Here is a 5,617-nt window from a genome sequence, read left to right as displayed (position 1 = left end):
CCAAAGGTCGAGATTTGTTCCTTCCTCGACCGCAATCGCAAGATCAAGAAGTCAGTAGCGCACTCAACGTAACATCAACAAATTTTACTCCTTGGCCGAGCTCGGCCGACGAGTTGGCACGCCTGGCATTCAACTGAAGGACGTAGTTAGCTTATTAGTTACTCAGCCTGCGCGCCACATAGGCTTTGTAATTTTTAGGGTCAACATTTTGGCACGCCCAGTGGGACACAATGCTAAAACTACGAAGTTCATATGATATATTAAGATTCCAATCCGGCTCCACGTAGCCGATTGGACGAGCTCCTAGAGGAATTGAAAAAACACAATAAGGAACGAAAAATATCTTTGGAAGTGGAAAAAATTCTTCGTTGCCATACAGAGATGCAAAAGTCATTCGCTTACATTTTGAGAATAAAAGCTCATGATACCCTGCAAGAGCAATAGGTAAATGAAGACCGGGCTCGATTTAATACCTGGCTGGATGGAAAATATTTTCCTTACGTTTTCGACTACAAATCGATTCCATTGGGGAATGGTTGGTTGAAAAAACCAGGGGGCAATTTTCCTCTCCGGTCGTAATCAGACATCGGCCTAAGAAAATTGTTACTTTGGCCGAAGAACAAAGGCCACCTATTTTTTTGGTCGAGACTGAAAATATGGTCGGCCAAGAAGAAAAACCTAGGCCACCTATTTTTTTGGTCGAGGCTGCAAGTGTGGTAAGAGAAAATGTTCAAGTTTCTGAGCCAAAAATTGACTCAGAAAATAATTCGTCAGAAAAGTGTTCCAATGACGAACAAGACCAATTCATGGTTTTAGTTGAACAAACCACGCCAATTGACATGGTTATTAGTGAGAAAGCTGATATAGAGAAATCCCATTTGGCTAAGTTGTTTGAATTCAAAGCCGAAATTATTCCTAGGGGCATAATAATTGTTCAACACATTCGACGGCCGAAAATGAAAAAATTTTCACCAAGTTACAAATATTTGGAGAAAATCCTTTATTCAGCTTAACGCGAAATCAATTTGAAAATGTTGATATCAAAAGATATCGACTTGGAATGAAGCATCGATGGCCTCCTCCTTTTCATGGATCAGCCATTTTTAATCCTATATATTAGATTTCAAATTTTTATGTATTTTCTTATCCATCTGGCTATTTAAGCCGATGCATAAGAAAGTAGAGGGGCAACGAGCATCCTGACCATGGACTAAAATATATATATATAAAGTTAGCATACATCAGGATGCCATTACCAAGAAGGAAGGTAGTAGGCTTCAACCTATGAACGTGTGGTAACAGGTGGGGAGTCATGACCAATTCCAAGTTATGTCAGAATATCATTGGTAAAGATTAAAGTTTTGTCGATACCAGTTCTAAGTCATGACAAGATGATGCGGCAATCTAGAAGATAATGTGTTCGGTTTAAAAATTGTTTCTAGCCGAGCCAATTTTGGACTTATAAGTCTATTTGGTAAAATCGGCGGTTATTGCCGAGAAAGATTATTCGCCACATGCTGCGTATAAGAAGATAAAGGACGTGTTGTAATTTTTGGCAAGCCACTAATGGATTTCCTTAAAACTGAATGATGGTGGTTTTGATGGTGTTACTTCTGTCATGCTTCTCGAAGTCGACTCATTTTTCTCGACCCCATATGGTTTAGTCACTTTTATTAGTCGCTAACATATATACACACACACGCACATGCCGAGCTCGACGAGGTATTATTACCGAGTGCTGGTGCTCCACCATGGGGTTATTCGACCTGCTAGTGCTCGACCATGGGGTCATTTGGCCTACCATGTGTATACACACACACACACACATATACAGAGATGTTGCCGAGGGATATCCCGTGCGGCATCAAATCATTTATTGATATTCAGGACAAGCCCCTCGAGATATGGTTCAGGCAATCCCGTCCTCTACCTATGGATACATATATATATATATATATATATATATATATGTATACATATATATATGTATATACCAAATGGGGTGGAACTAATAGTAGGAGGCATAGCCTTCCATATTGTAGGAGGCAAAGCCTTCCATAGAATTCAGAGTGCGGAAGTAAAATACATATAAACATTGAAGTAATTCGAGATAATGAATGACAAAAAATTGAGGTTGATTGAAGCGGAATATCCATGTATGATCAATTATAACATGAATGCAAACAATTAAACTAAACATAGGTGTTATATTCATATTGAAAATGTATTAAAATTAGTGATGCAGATAGATTTTGAAAATAAGTTTATTAAACTTACTGCAATGCAGATTACAAACTGATTTTTTGCCTAATGGCAGATAATGAACAACAAGAGACTGGAGCTCGCAGGCATCCTGGATAATATATATGTATTTCAAGTGTTTAAAATCTCTATCCTTTATGGATGAGCAAAGATATATATTGTTGAACTGAATTCTTGTGTTTTAAAAAAACTTTGCGTCTTCTGAAGATGAAAACCTCTTTTATAGAGCGAGGAGAATGAATGATGCTTGCAATATAGATCCGGGAATCCCGCTTCCATCTGAAGAAAGCTGGTAAAAAGATGAAAGGTGATTGTGTAATCACGTTGCTTCTTTCACAAAAGTTGGATGAATAGTGGCTTTTCTTGTCTTTCACTATTGATGAATAGTGACTTCTTGTCTTTCACTGTTGATGAATAGTGACTTTTCTGAGGAGGAAATGATGGCAGCTATTGTTGAAGATGTTGTTGGCTGGTACAATCACATGGGCAAATAATGTAGGTTAATAATCAAATGGGTCCTGGGCATCTTGAAGATCTGCTTGATCTGCCCATTTGGAGGGAAGTTGAGATGAGGCATCAAATGCGTCAGAGTCCGAATCTGAACCTTTTCTTTTTTGTAGCATCGCTGCTTCAACCATGAGCTGTTGAGCCAAGTCCAGAAGCTGGGAGGACTTATCAGATTTCTCCTTTTTCTTCGAGCTGGAGGACTTAGAAGGTTTTCCTTTGAGGGAAGATGGCAGACTAATATCTAATAAGGATTGAATTGGCTCCTGGGTTTTTAGCAGCTCAGGAAATTGCTGATGAATTGGCAAAGCTTGTGAGGACGAAGCTGAAACTTTGATTGGCAGTGCCTGAGAATATGCTTGGGGAAATTCCACTTTTACAAGATCAATAATTTTTTAGTGGTTGAATTTATCCCACCATTTTACCCATCGGGTTCTGTAAATACCACCAGTGTCTACTTCAAAGTTCCATTTGAGAATCCATGGGATCTTATACTTGGCCATGAGCAGTGAAAAAATAGTAACTCTGTTGTCGAAACGACTTCTGTCAAAACTGGGTTGGAAATTGTTTGTGAGCATATGACGAAGGTCATCTAGAATGATAGAAGAGCTTGGGCCATGGGAAGCCCACCAATCAGGAAACCATGCAAGAAACCGCAATCTGAAATTCTTATCAAAGGTTATGAACCATGAATGACTAAAATCTTCTGTCTGGTGGAGGAAAATGTTGGTCCATGCTTGGATATAATCATAGTAATTGTAATGGTTGTTTGGGATGAGAACATGCTGAGTATGAAGGGGTTTTGTGTGATAAAGGGGAATTCCCCATTTGAGTTCGGTAAGGAATTTTCCAATATGGAGTGAATGCTACAATATTTTGTTTTGATGAGTGGTGCTGTAAATTGGCTTAATAGCAATGCTTTCTGTTTCTGAAAGGATGGCCTGGTAATATTTTAGGCTTTTATAGGATTCAGTTGGTAAGAAATGAAAATTTGGTGGAAAGAGTAATTTGGCAATGTGCTCTGGGGGTTGGTTTTTGTCGATGTGAAGAGGAATGCTAAAAAGCTTTTATGAATTGGGGTTTTGGACATAAGGGGATGTTTTAGCATAGCTAGGTGTTTTGGGTTGTGAAGGTGCTGGAGAACGTACTGAAGAGTAAGGATCATAATGTTGGAAATGTGCCCTAAAACCAATCATATGATGATACTTTATGGACATTTCACATGTTAAACTAATCTAGTTTAATATTAAGGGCAAACATTATTGTTTGAGCCGTCTCATATAAATGTTATATGCTTAAACGATAAGTCCAAGGAATATGTGATTGGAAGAATGCGATCTAAAGAAGTTAAATTTATGAGACCATTCTTTCGTTGACACATCCTAAACGTTCCTGATCATAGGATTGTCAATTGGGCATTGACAGTCCGTTAAGATCAGTACGTGCTATGTCTTCTCTCAGGGAGAGTGACTAGTCTCGAGTCATTGGTGTGTGTGACATCAAGACAAGTACGTAGGTGCTCAATAGAGAATGAGTTCACTGAACACGATCAACGAAGAGTTCTCATATTCATGTCACATGAGAACTCATGGTTGGGATAATGCAAATTAGTCTTTTGACCTGAGGCATCACAGTTGTCTTGTGGTTAGGTCCTTAATCTTTGATTATGTCAAAGTCACTCCATCAGGAGGGTGTCCATGGCATCGTTGGGGTTAAGCCACTTAGCCATGGAGGCAAGTGAATGTGCAACAAGGGATCTCTAACCTTCAAACTGTTTGAGGGAGAATACTCTATGATATGATTAAGAATCTTTGGCCAAAGTATGAATGAGATTTAGGAATGTGTTCCAAATCACATTCAAGGTAATCATATAAGCACAAGACTCACATTGGATAGTAGACATGGATAAACTATCAAACCAAACAATGTGGTCAAGAGTATTGTATTAGAGAAAGACCGTATTGCATTTGTAATCCTAAAACTGAATAGGTTCTCCACCTCTTCTGATTAGCTTGGGTAACCATGACATGCTGCTAGGCGTCAACCATGGTTTGTGGAAGCCCTAAAAGTGTATTATCACTAACGGGAGAATTGAAAGTAAGTTTCAATTCACAATCGATTAGAAAGAGTTTTAATCGCCCACTGCCTCGCTAAAAGGAACCTAATGGATCGTTCACCGAGTAAGGTAGAGTTTGAAGAAACAACGGAGATGAGTAAGAATAATTAAATGGTTTAATTATTTATCTAAGGCTAGGATTAATTAATATGTTAATTAATCAAACAAATAAGTTCGTTAAAGACCTCGGGTTAGTTTTGGGCCGCAAGGCCCAATGGGATTTGAATGTCAAGCCCATTAACTCAAGTTGTATGACAACTTGAATAAACAAAGGGCTTGAAAGCCCAATAAACCCTATAGGCTTGCCATGTTAGAAGAATAGGGCTTTTGGTCCATTAGGTCACTTATTTGAAGGGACTATATAAAGGACTTTATAGCCTAAAATTTACATATGGTAATTTTTGGGGAAAGGATGAGAACACAAGCTCTCCTTTCTCTCTAAAATTTAGGCCACCTTGGAGGGATCATCTAGCAATCAAACTCCTCCAAGGTCACTCATTTCTTCTTCATTATGCCTTGGTGATGAATCATTAGAGGTTCTCAATTTTGGGAACTTGGAGAAACCTTTTCATCCATCCAAATCCATGGATCTAAGATGCAAGGAATGAAGGCCCTCTCTTTGGGTGATTAGCCTTTGCTTATGCAAAGAGGAATCTACAAAGGTATTGATTTCTCAACTCACTTTATTTTGAGTTGAGTCTTGGTTCACCTATCTACTAGGCTTTGAATTTCATG

The sequence above is a fragment of a genome, unplaced genomic scaffold, assembly GCF_019419815.1.
Source record: "Pyrus x bretschneideri cultivar Hongxiangsu unplaced genomic scaffold, Pyrus_bretschneideri_v1 Contig43, whole genome shotgun sequence".
In the NCBI taxonomy this organism is placed as follows: Eukaryota; Viridiplantae; Streptophyta; class Magnoliopsida; order Rosales; family Rosaceae; genus Pyrus; species Pyrus x bretschneideri.
This window is presented reverse-complemented; position numbering follows the sequence as displayed.